This window comes from Thermobia domestica, chromosome 9, assembly GCF_964235325.1.
Source record: "Thermobia domestica chromosome 9, izTheDome1.hap1.1, whole genome shotgun sequence".
Taxonomy (NCBI): domain Eukaryota; kingdom Metazoa; phylum Arthropoda; class Insecta; order Zygentoma; family Lepismatidae; genus Thermobia; species Thermobia domestica.
This window is the reverse complement of record NC_137462.1, coordinates 197,733,292-197,750,308: the sequence shown is the minus strand read 5'-3', so window position 1 is coordinate 197,750,308 and position 17,017 is coordinate 197,733,292. Positions and strand designations below refer to the sequence as shown.

The 17,017-nt window shown below is 33.9% G+C and overlaps 1 protein-coding gene across 2 annotated transcripts in view; it reads left to right on the top strand.

Annotated features, from left to right (window-relative positions):
• LOC145660528 (uncharacterized) overlaps window positions 1-17,017 on the top strand; it is a 176,236-nt gene that overhangs the window by 58,955 nt on the left and 100,264 nt on the right. The window contains exon 1 of one of the 2 annotated variants that reach the window (XM_081725709.1): window positions 7,477-7,654. The exons of the other annotated variant lie outside the window; for it this stretch is intronic. The gene's annotated coding sequence lies outside the window, so the exon portion shown is untranslated. Of the gene's footprint in view, window positions 1-7,476; window positions 7,655-17,017 lie in introns of those variants that run through there. 2 annotated transcript variants of the gene reach the window in all.

Sequence of the window (17,017 nt, the reverse complement as noted above, 5' to 3'; positions counted from 1 at the left end):
ATGTGGCAGAGGTGTCTTTGAAAAGGGGGGAGGGGGTTATCGAGGGAAAGTTAAGATGGATGGCAACACTGATTCCCCAGTTTCCGTCAATAACTTCCCTTCCAAAGACACCACTGTTACATATTACATACCGTTGGAAATTCAGTTCCATCATCTTTCAAATCCACTATGTTTCACTTCTGTAGAGTAAATACACGGTGAATAATAAGCAACATAAAGTCAAAAATGGTTCACAACCTGTAGCTCTGAAACCGTTAAGATTAGGACCCCTATTCATATATATATATATATATATATATATATATATATATATATATATATTGCTTAGAATCACCCATACTACCATTTTCCGAAGTATTACCCTTCTTCCTGAAACACCCTGTATGTTCGTATACAAGGTGGTGTGACGAAATCAAGAACTACTGAAGAGTTACGTGGATGAAAATTTGCCAAGATAGATGGCTGTGGAAAAAAGTTGGCACGATTCTCCCCCATCAGTGGATTGACAATGGTTGACTATCATTATTTGTATAAACTTTGGAGAAAATTCTGTCATTACATAGCTACATAACTTTGTGTACGGTACTTACTTTGCATTGTAAATTACGAGATTTTTGTTAGATATTTTGTATGTGTGAGTTCTTTCTTTACTGTGTCTGCTGATTCAAAGATAGCATCAAGAAAGTCTCGGGATGTAAGAGGAAGGGGAGAAGGGAAAGGCGGAACGAGGGAAGGAAGAAATATTCCGCTATGTCTATGTGCACTGACTGGACATGCTTGGAAAACCGTTTTGCGTGCATTACCATTGTATCCGTGGAATTAGTTACTAAACCATTGCCACGAAGGACATGCTAATTATGATGCAGAAAAAGTAACTGAAAATTAATTGACTTAAAGCATGGTAGAATGTCGTCTGCTGTCGCAAAATAAAACAAATTAGCGATTTTTTAAAATGAACTTCCTTATAATAATAAATGGGATCGTGTTACGTGGTAGATTTAATAAAGTTGTATGGGATAGCCACAGTTATAATTTTTGCATGTTTATCGAAAGTAATTGATTTCTATGTTTTTAATAATTCAGTGATTTACAGTCGATGTTTAAGTTGAATTAAATTTTAATATTTAATTAAAGAATAAGGTAAGTTGTGAGTTACGGTAATATGTAATCAATACTTAATGGTGTGATTAAACGAAACTTCTAGTTTAACTCCCCACAGTATAGCCTTTAGGTGGAAGGTTACATGTTATTAATGAAAGCAAAGAATTATGCATGGATTGGTGGAATAAGAACTTCGGAGGAAATGGGAAAACCCCGAGAAAAACCCACGGACATGATATTATATTCTATAACTTCATATGGCGTGGGATCGAATCAGAGACGTACCACTGAGCCACAGTGTTCCCAATAATTTGATGTTAAACTTTGATCAGTGACGTAATAATAGACACATAGTTTAACATGTATTGTGTGTTTCTTCTGGTTTCTATATAGTAAGATGCTTATGATTTTGGAAGGTTGAGATGGTGATTCCAGTGGTACTCAGCTCAACTCTAAAGGTCCCTATTTCAATCCCAGCCATGGAAGTTTGTAATGTACATGTTCTCACAGTGGTACTGTTTCCTCTCACCGACAATTTCATATCATTCAATTATATTTTGTCATATACAGGAGTCATTTCCAGTTGGATGCTCTATGACGTTATAGTTTGTTTGATCCCATTCTCAATAAACTACACAGATAGCAGACTCAGAACCTGTTGCGTTGATAACAACAGTGTTGGCAGGCAAACAAAACCCATCGATTGCGCAATCGATGATTTTGCAGATACACCACTCATAGATCCTAATCTAGTTTAGACGCTGTTAACCCTTCGCTTGCTCTTTTTTTTTTTTTTTTTTTTTTTTTTTTACCTCTTGGTTCATAGTATCTCCTTCAGCGTACAGATATTAAACGCAAGACGATCAATTAAATATTTCGGTTGATTTATAGTTTAAAAACTGATTTATAGTAGACTGGGAGCTCCATATTTTAGTTATCAGAGCCTGGAACATGTATCCGTGTGGTCTCGGATTCGATTCCCGCCAGTGAATCCCAATTTTCGGCGTCCACTCACCGTCGCGAGGCAAATTAGAGAGTGAATAACAATCGTCCAGAAAGATAGAGCGATGCAATGCACTTTCATTTACCACATCTTCATCGCTAGACTGAATGTAGTTCAGTCGATCGCTAATAGGTGGTGTTGGAGCGGGACAGGCTCACGAAGGGCTGCCACGCCACTAGTTACGTTAGTTAGTACATAGTGGTCTAAAAAATCAGGATAGTGATTGAATAACATAATTATTAGGTGTGCTGAGCCGACATCAGTAATGGTCGAAAGGTCTACGGCATTCAGGTGGCCATAGCAAGATCCGTGTATCGCAGGTTCGAATTCTGCTCGGGGCGTAGGTGTTATATACTGTTTTTTGTCATTAATTTCATTATTATCAATCATTTCTTATCATCGCATTAAGCATAAGAAGTAAAACTATATCAACAGATTTAAAATTAAAAAAAGAAACTAAAAACTTAAGTAATAAATAAATTCAAACATAAATTAATTAAAAATACAAGGAATGAATTCAAAAGTAAAAAAATCAAAAGTAAATAAAAACTGAATTGATTAAAAACTCAATAAAGAAATTCAAACCTAAATCAAGAATCCTATCTATATATTTTATTTTAATTTGACTCTTTAGCTATTTCTTCCCTCTTAAACGTAAATTAGCCAATTAACTTTTATTTTAAGTTATATGTGTAGAAGACTAAGAAAGATAGATCAAGTAAGTATAAAAATTAAATTTGTCAAAAATACATACTTCTTCCATTATGCTTTTTTTTTTTTTTTTTTTTTTTTTTTTTTTTTTTTTTTTTTTAGTCCGGAAAACATTCGTCAGGGAGGGAAAAAAAGGAAGATTGGTTTGGTCTTTGGGTTCTGTTATAATGCATTGTGGTGATGTCTGGTCTCCTTACAAAAGAAACTTGGTTGATCTCAGTATGTGTGAGTGAAAGCCTGGGCAGGGGGAGAGAGAGAGAGAAAAAAAAAGGAAGAAGAAAGCACGTGAATTCTAGTGTGTGCATTCATTCAGAAGGGGAGGAGGAGTTTTGGTGGGGAGAAGAAGGGAGAGGGGAAAACGTTTTCAGTAGTCGTCGTGCGGTAGCGCCACTTCATGGGTGTCCAACAGAAGCTTTCTTGGATAAGGGAAGGGGGTGGCTGCCGATTTTCTTCTTTGCAATCCTTTCCCACTTCGATCTTATTCTCTTTTTTTTCTGTTACTATACTTTCTTTATGTTCCTCTTGGGTTCTGCTTCTCCACCATCAGCATCGGCGTCTGACTCTTGAAACAGGGCGAGATGTGTCGAGTTCGCCGTCGTCTCGTTTCTCAGCGGAAGCTGCCCCCTCTCCTCATCTGCAACAAAGAAAAAAAAAGAGAGGAAAAGAATAGGGTGGCCCGGAAATTCTATAACAGTGTTGAGATTTCGTTATTCGATAAAAATGTTATCTTCTTGCTGTAGGTCCATTTTTCTTCCCGTCTTCAAGTTTTCGTCAACTATGGCTTTTAGAAATGTCAAGGTATTATCACAGGCACTACTCACTCAGTGTTCTAAGCTTACTTTTTAAGTTTTACGTTACATCAGTTGAGTGCTTCCCTCTGGTAATCATGTGGTGTGTGTATATATTCCACACCAGGTTTTGTGTGCCTGTGTGGGGCTATTCATAGATAATTTTCTGTTCAAATATCAAACTTTTCCCTTTGTCCGAGCACAAGAGGAAAGTGAAGAGAGATAGTAATACGCGTGGTTTACTTAAATGTCATAACTGGACTATAACTGTCCTAGAATCAATCTACAAAAACTCGCTTTGAGCTTGAGATATAATTTTATATATTATTGTATTGTAGACCTTACCCATATCGGACAACTTTTATGAAGGAAGAACTTTAAAGCAAAAACAATTTGTTAGATATATGGATTTTTAGTGTCAATTTCCATTTCTATTTATTTATTATTAGGGAATTGTGCAATAAAATTCCCATACACACGCTATCACTTTTGCCTTTATGCTCAAATGGGTTGATTTGGAGTTTAGCCTCCCGTTCAGTGTCGAGAGCATATAAGACGTGAATCTACAGCTTAACGTGGGATCCGAACCGCATGAGCTCTCAGCAGGAATCGAGCCCGGATCTCTCATATAGCCACTACCCAGGTCTTCCGGTAATCATACAGCCACGATATATGCTCTAATGGGGTTGTGAATAGCCACATGGGGAACTAATAATGATAAACTATGAAGCAAAACAAAACAAAAATCTTTTTGAGACCTACATTCAAATATATAATTCCTTGCTGTATTTCTTTCAAATAATCTTTTATTTATTTATTTATTTATTTATTTGGTTAGTTTCTGGTGTAAAATGAGACTAAACCTAAAACGTTGTTAATAAACAACAAACAAAGAAATAAAAATAAATAAAAAGACTGATCTAATTAAAGTATAGTAAATGTAAATAGTAAGAATAGTAAATGTAAATACAGTTTTACATTTATCAGATACGAGTAAAAAATTAGATTGTTTTAGAAAAAAAAAAAACTTTCACGCCTTCTGTTATCTACCGTATATAGAAAAAGAATTGTGTAAAAATTATAATTCACATATGCAGTAATATATATATGTATATATATATATATACGCATAATTTGAAGTTCATGTAGTTATAAAATTCTAATATACTTTTGACTGATATATGAAAATGGAGGATATTTTTAGTTAGTTTATTGAAATGTAATGTTCCTCTTCAGCACTAAGGTCATATGAGACTGTGTCTAATGTTCAAAGTGGGATCCCAACACGGAACCACGCGCACATTAGCTACGTCATTAGCGAGAGCCACGAAGAGCATTCAGTGCATCTTGTATCATATCTCCAACAATGTTCTTTATAACAGTATTCAACCATATGTTTTTTTTAATTTATTCTTTGGCCACACTGAGTGGTGTCACTGACGTAAGATATTCCATTGATCACAAGAATGTTAAAAAAATCGTCAGTAGTTAGCAGAGTGGTATTTAGAAAACCTTTCCATGTGTGTACTTTTTATTGACTGTGTGTACTTTTTATTGACTGACTCTTTGTTAAAGTTTAGTTTCTCTTTTCAGCAGCGGGACTATATGAAATGTGGGCTTACAGTTTAAGATGGAATCCGGTCCGAATCACGGTAATCCGTTCAGTAATCAGTCACAAGGAATCGAATCCAAATTCTCGTGCACCAAAGACAGACGCGAAAGCCACTAGCTCAGCGGGGCGGCTAAGAATTTATGTATAACTTTTTTCTACATCGATTAACTGAACAAGATAAAACTTGCAATACATTTAGTTCTTGTAAAACAGGCTGATTATATTTGCATGCGATAAACGTGGAACTTTACTTCCACACTTTTTTTTAAAGTTGGTAATGGCAGTTGTTGGTAATGGTTAGTAACAGCATATAAATCTTTTATTTGCTTCACAGAAAAGAGCATGAAGTTTCATGAATGGTATCCTTTCCGTGAATGTGTGCGTGAAATGTAATAGAATTATGTCTGTGAACAGAGAAACACACCAACACAATGAGAGAGTGAAAACGTAACTTCCTTTCGTGATATAAAAATATGACGTGTGGAAGAGGAAAATGCACTCCTGCTCGTGCGCGCGCGCTTTCCTGTATATTTTATTCATTTTATAACAGCAGGATGTGTCTAGGTCAATAAAGTAAGCACTAGTGTAGGCCTGTTATACATTTAAATTCAATTTTAGAAGTATTTTTTAAGTCACTTCTTAGGCTAAATATTAATAACAATAATACATAATATTTTTCTGTGTATAGAGTAGTCTGAAAATCAGGACATGTATGGATAAATAGCATTAGTCTTTTACTATATATCTATTTTGCACGTTAGAGCAATCCACAACATTCGGCTGGTAATCACAAGATCTGTGTTATCGCAGATTCGAATTCCGCTTCGAATATAGGTTTTATATATTGTCCTTTCGTCATTAATTTCATTATTATCATCCATTTCTTATCATCTTGTTTAAAATAACGGAGAAAACTCAGTAAATAAATAAAAACAAAAATTAACGTATAATGTTAAATAAATAAATTCAAAATAGATTTAAAAAGAATAAATAAATTCAAAAATAAATAAATTTGCCCTGCTAAGGATATATGTTTAATTTTTGGAATAATTATTCACACAATTGTTCGTAATTCTAGTGCTTAGGGATGCGCACGAGACGAGTAGAGACAGGATTTTCCTGACAAATTTCGAGTCGAGACACGGCTCTTCCAATAGAGAAATATACATTTTTCGAGTCGAGACATGGCTTTTACAGCACATTTTCGAGACGAGACAGCCACAAATCTTGTCTCGTACGCATGTATATTTCTCTATTGGAAGAGCCGTGTTTCGACTCGAATTTTGTCAGGAAAATCCTGTCTCGACTCGTCTCGTGCGCATCCCTAATTGCCAGACAGGACGTAGTTCAGCCGGTCGCTAACAGACGGCGTTGGAGCGGCTTATGTCCACAAAGGACTGTTACGCCAAGTGGTACTGATGGTTAATTCTAATAATTAATTGAACAATTATTCAATATTTGAATTCAACTTATTCAAATAAATTGTTAGAAAAACTATTCAAATAATAGCTATGATGAAATTTCGAAAGGTATTTGTCGAATATTGTTATGTTATGCCTCGTTGAAAGCTTCCATTTTAACTAACTCAATGATGTAGGTAACATTGTTATGTCTCTGGGACAAATTATGACCTGAAGAGTTAATCGAGAAGAGGCGTATTAAAAACTACCTTCAATCTTTCACTCTAGTTATAACAATATGAACAGTCTAACGATTCATAAGTTATACCACTGGGACAATCACTTTTACTATACTAGTACTCAAAATAGAAAATTATATCATCCATTTTGAATATTATATCATATGTCTTGACTTATACACTATATGACGTTGAAACTTATGTAATTTGAAAGAGTGCTTCATTACAGGGAGAAAAAGAAAACAAGATGTAAATAAATTATTTTCATACGTAATTACAATGGTGCTACAGCTGATTGCAAAAGACTTAAGAAAAAAAAATCGGACGAAATAACAGAAATAAGTTATTCCATTTTTCATTTGTTCTAGTACTCACACCGTTTCGTCTCCTGTGCCTATAATACACAAAGTTTACATGCGGAGACACAATTTATTATATGAGTTGCGAGTGAGTGAAGGGTGGTAAGCGGAATGGTTTTGGAAAATGACGACCAGATGGCAGTAATGTAGAGACGAGTAGCATAGTGTGTATATATGTAGGATCGAAAAGAGGGGAAAACGAATTCTTTTGAGTTGAGAGATCTTAACACTTGGAGCGAGGCTCCGAATCGCCTCCATGTGTGTGTGTGTGTGTGTGTGTGTTAGGACTATACATATGTGTGTGTGAGGGAAAGAGGTTTTCAGTCTGTCTGTGGTAGGTTTCGGAATAAGAGAAAGAGGACGAAGGGAGATCCGCAGCCATGGGCATAGGGGGGAGGGACAGAGAAGGAGACGAATGGAATGAGTGAGGTGGTAGTACTAGTAAGTAGTCAGTTGTTGGAAAGAAAAATCTCCGCAGTGTGGAATTATCTAAAAAAGCAAAGTCGGTGATCAATATTTGTCTAAAACAAAAGAAAGAAAGAAAAATAGTCTTGGCATGTATACTGTCTATATTTTTTTAATTTTTTGTAAGTTTTCAATTTTTTCACGAAAAAAATCTTTGGAAGATCGTGTTCCTTTTTTTAATGTTTTATTCATTTGTCCCCGAGAATTGAGTTACTAAAAACAGTCTATATAATGATATTGTTGAGAGGTAGCAGAGACCAGTAATATTTAGAATTACCACGAATCAAGAAAATTCTTCTAACATATTAAATGAAAAAAAGTGCGGAAGTTTACAGTAATATAAATACTTTCTTTAATAGGCGTTTATTTCTCTCCCATAAAAACTTTGTATCAGCTTTCTCTCTCTCTTCAAGGTAGAATCTCTTTAAAGTATGATAGCTATCTCGATATCGATAGACAGATATGGATATTAGGGATGCGCAAGAGACGAGTCGAGACAGGATTTTCCTGAAAAAATTCGAGTAGAGACACGGCTCTTCCAATAGAGAAATATACATTTTTCGATTCGAGACATCACTTTTACAGCACATTTTCGAGACGAGACAGCCACAAATCTTGTCTCGTGCGCATTCCTAATGGATATCGATGTCGACAAAATGTCGAAACAGTATCGAAATATCGAATATCTAAATATATCGATATATTAAAACATATTGAACATCGAAAGATAACAAAAATCGAAATATTGATCGATGTATCGAAATATCACGCAGTTTATCTAGAAAGTCCTTTAAAAAGAGTGAACATGTAGTCATTCAGTCCATGCGCTAGGTTTAAAAACATCACATGGAAGTTATACCAATATTGCATAAAACAAAGCTAATATTTCCTTGCTTGAAATGCTGTACTCCCTGTTTAAGCACTGTTGTTTCTCCGAACATATAAACTTGTTCATTTTGTTAACCGTAAGAGATCATCGTAAAATAAGTGAAGGTCAAAGCGAAGCACTTTGCAACAGCAACTGTTGTTGTCCACGTGCCATTCGTATCAACATATGTTATCATAATGCGTACGCACATGTACAACAAAGAAGATAATAAAGGGAATGGAGTAGTTTTCTTTATAGACTTTTGATAAATCAATGTGACAAGGGATTTTTTTTTTTTTTTTAAGATAAGTGTTGCCTCATATCGTATTGAATCACTTTTTTCGAAACGATTCAGATCTTAACCAAAATTACAACAAGTAGTATAATACCAAATTAATTGATTAGCATGTTTTTGATAACTTTAATTGGTACGAATAATATTTTTTTAAAAAAAGAGAGAGAGCTAGTGATGTCAGATATGTGAAGCTAGTGTTATACATGTAGAAACACATATGACATTCTCATTCATTTTGATGTTACATTTTTATTAGGATAGGCAAGGGGGTAAAAAGAAACATTATGGGGCAAGTACAGCGTAAAAATTTAATATTAATTTTGATGTTGAAAAGCTTTGTACATTGTACTTAACCTGAGATGATATAAAAGTTTTATCTGAAAATTTCTTAACTAAGCAGGAAGATAAAATTAAATCAGGGTGAAAATTAGGTTGAAAGTGTCACATTAAATGAATCACTACAGAAAAAGGAATCGTAGAGCATAAACCATAGTAAGCAGCTACTTTCCTATCAACCAAAATAATAAACAACTCAAGTCATATGAGAATTTTAAGGTGTTACTCGTCTTTTCTCTTATCCCTGTATATAGTTAGTCCTCATTCCTCTTATAATGGCTAGGGAGAGTGCCTTTAGTACACGAGATCCTGTGTTCGATTCAAAGTGGGAGAGCATCGAATGGACTACAGTGGTTCAGGGAAAGTTTTCTTCTAGAGGTATTCCTAAATTTTTGATCGCTACTTATGTTCAGGGCGTTTCGGAAGTAATGGTTGAATATAGAACTGATACATCTGTTTGGATCTAGAAAGGAACATTCTTTTAGAAATTCGAATTATTAATTGAAATGTTTTTCAGTAAAACACCACTCCATAACAGATTATTACATTTTTAAAAAAAATGTTTATAATAAACTAGCTGCAATGAGTAGAATAATATTTATACAAAACATTTGAAAATAAAGAACTGGGTAGGATATATAAAGACTGTCATTATCTAAAAGGGCTGTTCTTTGCACGCGGGAAATAGGTTATGGAAGGTATTTGTATCCATTTTTCCGGTAAGAAACGCATTTCAAAGGAAATTTTACTCCTGTTATATAATCAACCAACATTGCTTAAAGTTACGAAGTGTTGCCTAATCTGTTAGGGGTTGTTGTTAAACATAATCTACGGGTGTCCTACACCCAGAATAATTTTTTACAGATTTTTGCTACTTGTGTCTCTGTACCAAGTTTGGTTGAAATTCTTCAAGACATTCTAGAGTTATGCTGGAACATACATACGTACAAGGGCGGATCTAAGGGGGGGGCTACGGGGCTATAGCCCCCCCCTTGACGCTCAGGTTTACACTGGATAAAATGGGCTTCAATTCAGCTTTACACTGGATAAAACGGCAAATTATGGTTTAGCCCCTCCCTTGAACAAATCCTGGATCCGCCACTGCATACGTACATTTTATATAGCTATAGTATAGGCCTATAGATCGCTATCTTTACTAACAATAAGTGGAAAAGTACTCACCGTTCTGCACAAAGCAAAATAACGTATTTTATGCGCGAAACACTCTTTACTGGTGACCTTAAATTAGAAAACATGAAATGAATTTGTTTAGTCTTCAAAGGCAACAGACAACTATGTTTTATAAATAACATAAACATAGGCTTTTTTAGAAAATATATAAAGTTTAATTAAGAAGAATTGTTTTCATTATTCTCTATTTGCCCTGCCTGTTGTTTTGCTGAATTATTAGTGTAAACTAATTGTTACGTCAACAAAAATTCTCATTCAAGCGAGAAAAAGAAAAACAATAAAATGTTTATTTGTTGTTTATGCTTTTTAAACTGTAAATATATCTATGTTCATTTTTTTTATTTCTTTCTATTAACGGCTAAACTAAACAGTTTTAAGTGAGCTTTGTGTTTCATTGAAAACATTCTAAATAGATTTTACATTCTTTTTAGTGCTAACAAATCAACAAATATCGAGGATTTGAATATATTTATTGTTAGTGGTGGTGTCACTTGTTATCAAAATAATAAAGGTCTATTAGTGATCAGACTGGTCTAAACTATGCTCATATACATATTTATTATTATTATTATTATTATTATTATTATTATTATTATTATTATTATTATTATTATTATTATTATTATTATTATTATTATTATTATTATTACTTACAAATAGTAACATTCTCTTTTTATTTCTTACAGGTGGGTATAAGTATATGGCGTACTTATGTAAGTATTTCATAGTAAGTATACTCCTTAAATGAAATAAAATATTAACTACGGTATTTGTTGTCACATATATGAAAGTTAAATGGGACAGGCGGTAAAGGCAAATATAGTGTTCTTCTTTAATTATGTGAAACTCAATGGTGGAAGTGAATGATGAAAAATCTTGATATACATCAATAACACAGACAATACAGACGTTAACTGAGAACTAAGCTACGTCCTGACGTGCATACACGTCAAAGCCACTGTGCTTTGCATCACATGACGTGTCAACACGTCACAACAACTTAAGTGGTTAAGCTGACAATATGGATTTTATCTTTTTAATTTGAACATTTATGTTAAGCTCATTTCAAGCCCCATCTCTGATGCTGCTTGGTTTCTTTGGCCAGAGTCCGCTACTCCCTTCGTTCAAGTACCTTTCCAACATTCTTCGCGATTCCAGATGAACGCTGTGCTACATATAATTTATGAACATTAGTCCATTAATATTTTATAGGTTCTGTTGAACAATAACAAGTTACGGTTTACACAATATGAACAAAATCAAGGAAAATACACACAAAGTTTTTGTTTGTTTCCATTCGAGTGGACTAGTAACAAACGGCCGATAATTGTAGTAATTGTACAATAAATGTAAACAATTATACTATATCCATTTCCGTAACAAAAACAATAATTAATTATTGTAATATAGAAATTAAGTTACTTTTGTTTTTGTTTTTTAATATCGAGGTTGTATTAATTAATGACTTAACAACTTGTAGTAATCATTACACCAGTAAAGGAGTGTTACAAAGAATATTATTATTAGTTGGTCTCAACCCTGCCCTCAGTTTTTTTCGTGATCATTGTATTGTTGCGTAACGAAAATAATAATAATAATAATAAGATGGAAAGCTGCCCTTAAGTAACTGAAATAATTTGTATGTATATGAATGTACTTAGTAGTACCAGAAGAGCCATTACGAAGGTAATAAACTTTTTTAAAAGTCAAAAACAAGGTCATGAAGCCTGCATTACTCATTAATTAAACGTATGGTTGCAGAAAGTTTAACATCTACAAGGTCTCCATGTTTCAATACTGTACGTACACAGACATAGTTACATACACTCTCACATGTATTGATAGTAATTGTTGTATATCGTACGTGTATGTATGTACCCATCTGGTGCCCCGGTCTCATCAATGACTAAGAAAGAAGAAAGACGACCTCGTCATCTCGCACTCTTTAACCAATCGTCCTACACAAATCTCGTTCAATCTTCAGCAGACCCCATTACGTAAGATGACCTCATCTACAGATCATATGTTTTAAAAAGTAAACTGTAATTTTTAAAAAAGAATCAAGGGTATAGCAAAATCACAGTATATTTTTCCCAAGTATATGGGCGTTCAAGGAAGAACAGACAAAGTTTGTCAGCAGTAATTGTACTATATATATCTGGATCATTAATACATCACATAAATGTTTCAAAGTATTGTAATATAGTAGAAATGAAGATTGAGAAGCGATACATTTCACTTGTGATGAGTAGAAGAACAGAGCCGATCCTAGGCTATTATGTATAGATCTTGCTATAGGCAAAGAAAACTGTGTCCTCGCTCCATTTCGATGCATTTTTATGACCATTGATTTGTTAGTTTATTTGATCATCATAAACCACTTACATTTATTAGTAATCATCTTCAGTCCACAAGAAACGTTAAACAAAAAGATTTCATTGCAGTTTTAAAGTAAATATGCTCTATTACTTTTCTGTATATTTGGTACAGACAGTTTTCCTTATTAACCTTTGCCTTTGGTTATTTATTGCTTATTTTTAAGAAGTTTGGATTACGAAAAATTCCTTTATATTATATATTTTTATCCTGTCTGTCCGTGTGTCCGTCTGTGCGAATAAACAAAAAAAAAACGCAAGAACTACTTGTTGTAACACCATCAATTTTGGCCAGGATGTACAGCGTCAAAAGTTAGGAATCGAGTTCATTGATGGAGGTGATATTCAAACCGGAAGTGATAGGAATCAGACCGGAAGTGGTTTTAACATTGATCACTACAGACAAGAAATGGTAATAAATAGAGAGAAGAGGTTTCTTGAAATCGATTAAACGTCCCATCCCAATAATACATCTCATTTCCATCGTTAACTCTCTGCTAAAACAGGAAGTGGTTGAAATCCACAACTTCCGGTTTCAATATTGATCTACATAGAACAAAAAAAGAGAGATAACGAGAAGCGGCTTTTTATTTTTAGAATATACTTAACGTTCTAAGAATAGGTATCATCTTCTGACTTAATCCTTTATTCAGAAATCAACCACTTCCGGTTTCAACACTGACATCTATAAAGTAGAAACGGTACTAGATAGCGAGTAGTAGTTTTCTGCAATAAATTAAGCACTCCATTATAATTTCCCTACTATAAAACCGAAAGGGATAGAAATTTACTACCACTGCCGATTTCAATATTAATTGACAAAATATCGCACCCTGTAAACCAAACTCCTTCAAGTGGTGTACACGTGACACTAATACTTGTTTGTTTCATATTCTTCCAAGCTTTTCTTCAAAATTTTGTAGCATCATTTAATTTTCAGTTCATATTCCGCAATAAGCGCCAATATCAAAACGAATACAGTAAAATTCTAATTATTCGAACACCGATCATCTGGATATATATCAGAAAACTAAACAAATGTATTTTAAAACTTATTTAATGTGAACTGTAGTATTTGTTCGTTAATAATAATAATAATAATAATAATAATAATAATCTTGAAATTCCTGTTTAAACTAAGGAAATGTACGTTTAATTGGAATTTTCAAAGTCTATATTTGGATAATTATGAGACAGTACTTCACCAATTTCAGATATACATTCCTTTTCTTGATCCTCATATCCTTTTTAAATCTTAAGAATTCGGTTGTATTTTAGAAGTGATTTTAGAGAAATTTTTATTTCACAACATAACCTTCTTTTGATAAGTATCCCAATTTCTCGGATTTCTGCATGTCCGAATTGCGTTCAGAACTCATTAATCCGAATAATTATAGGGTTTCACTGTAGTTTAACTATATTGTACTGTACATGTAAGTATTTTTGTGTCAGTTGAAAGAATTTTCAGCTATGAATAAGTCTAGGTACAGGATCATGTGGAGAAAAATATAATTTTACTACATTGCAACTTATTGCTATGAATTGGCTAGGAACAATTTCTTTTTACTCCGTAGTAAAATGTCGCTGCTTGTAATTCACTCATATTCCGCAGCAGGGCGCACACACATACACTTTTACTTATACCCACATATACTGGATGTGTAAGAAATACGTAGTAGTGAATCTCTTGACATATGTTATGTATGTATATAAAACAGGTCAACGTCTTTTGTAAAGCAAGCTTCAAACACCGTTACACCGGAGGCTAACCAGTTCGTGAGTGGCACTGCTGCTATGTTTCCACTGTGCTTCCTTCTCCCCTCCACTTCTACAGTTTTATCAGCATGTATTCCTTGCCCCCAAGGTCTCACTCAACTAACCAAACGCGCCCTGAGGGGAGCTATTGTGCACGTTCCATCCGTCAAGGCTTTTTACGAGAAACTTTGTCTTGTTATACTTTTTTGTTGTCAGTTAATTAAGGCAAACACATTATTATGTTCAATGTACAAACATACAGTATGAGTACAAAAATACAGTAAGGAGAACGCGTCTAATCCATTATGACTTCATTAGAAATTAATTTTATTAGAAAATACAGGGTGGCCCAAAAGTACGTATACACCCCTGCACTGATCAAGTATAACGTTCTAGCTTATAAGTTTATTTCCTTTGGCTGTTCCGAGCTTAAGATACAAGTAAAATATATTAAGAACAAATGGTCAAGAAACCAAGCCTACCTGATGGATAATAAGAAATGATATAAAAAGCAATGAACTGGTCAGTATGGGACTGTATACCTACTTTTGGGCCACCCTGTATAGTTCTTTCAGCTAAATTAGGAGGGTAGAGTCACGGTGGCTCAAATGGTAAAACATTTACTTCTGGTAAAATGTCCTTAAATCGACATCCACTCTGATTAACCATCCATCTTGTTTAGTTTGCAAGGCATACACAAAGGTTATTTCCGCTATTCAAAATATCCAATTGAATTGAATCACTAAATCGTTTAAATGGTTGTTTATCATGTAATTCGGACCGCACATTAAGAGCTTATACTAAAAGTAATACAAAATTTACCATTTTGCTTTTGCTTTTTTTTTTTTTTTTTAACATGTGAAAGGAGATAATGAAATGCAACTTACAACAATCATAGATAATGTTATTCTACAACAAAAAATATGAACCTGAAGAATTTTCAGTGTTGGTATCCATAGAGGCAGCGACTAGAGGAACAAACTGAACTGCATTTGATTACATATCATGTTGTCTTAGAATTCTGTGAACTACTTTTTAAATAACATTAATACGTAATTTTAATAACTGTATATGAAAAACTATTTTGTTTATTACAAACTAAATGCAACTATTATTTAAAAAGTAGTTTACATGATTCCAAGACAACATGATATGTAATCAAATGCAGTTGAGTTCGTTCCTCTAGTCGCTGCCTTAACTTAGATTTTGGGGAAAATGTTATTCTGGCAACACTGTAATTTCTATAGGTGGCGACACTGAGAATTCTTCAGGTTCATATTTACTGTTGTAGAATAACATTATCTATGATTGTGGTAAGTTGCATTTCATTATCTCCTTTCACTTATGAATAAACAAGCAAAAGAAAAATGGTAAATTTGTATTATCTTTTTAGTATGTCAAGCTCTTAAGCTGTAGATCCACGTCTCAAATAGCCTCGCTGCTGAATGGCACGGTAAACTGAAAATCAAATCAAGTCAAACGGTTGTTTACAAGCAGAAACGCAAAAAAGGAAAAGAAAACAAAAAAAGAAAAAGAAAGTGATTCACGAGGGGAGACAAAAGATCTAAAATATACACACCTTAATGCATTTAGTAAGTTCATATGAAGTAATTATTATTGATGCACATTGCATAACTTAATTAACTCCAGTAACTATTATCAAATAGTGTAATGATTGAGTACGTTAATCTAATATGTTTTGATATATATACAGGGTAGACCATATAATCTTTGCCTTTATAATTTTTACACCGGTCAAGAAAAACCACTGAAACTTTGTACTGTGTAAATATCGGCATGGGGACGTTGTTTGGGGAACCCTATAATACTACAAGTTTAACAGTGTTGCAAACCCAGCATAAAGTTGTGTTTATATTTTTTTAAAAAAATCTACATGTAAAACGAAAATCATAATACCACACTATGTAAGAACTTTTATTCTATTCAAATATACGAGAAAATTTCCAAAAGTATCCGGTCTGAGACTGAAATATCTCGCCATTGGTAATAAGCTGTTCATGGCATATAGTGCCGTCTATGGAAGAACTATTGTATCAGTTTTAACTGTCTAATTGCGTCAGTTCTTTGGAAACAGTCGTTTGAACCAATCGCTGCGGAGCTCGCATGCTGCATGACAACGCACCAGTCCACACGGGCAAAATTGTAGCGAAAGATTATCGCTTCGAGGAGATTCAGCATTCACCTTACAGCCCAGCTTTAGCACCAAGCGATCTCGCAACTTAAGAAAGACCATCGAGGAAGAACCGTTTTGGACAACAACGAACTGAAAAATGCCATTATAAGCCATTTTTCAGACAAGAGTTATATTTTTCCACAGGGATTCACATATTAATCAAAATATTTGAAAAGTGAATTGGACTCAGCTTCTGAAAGTTGGTCAGGACGGAAATTTTTGGAAACGCCCTCGTATATAACTATAACAGTTCTATAAAATATCTATATCACACAGTTACAAAGTCATCTAGTAATAATCGAATAAAGAAAGTATGAAAGAAGTC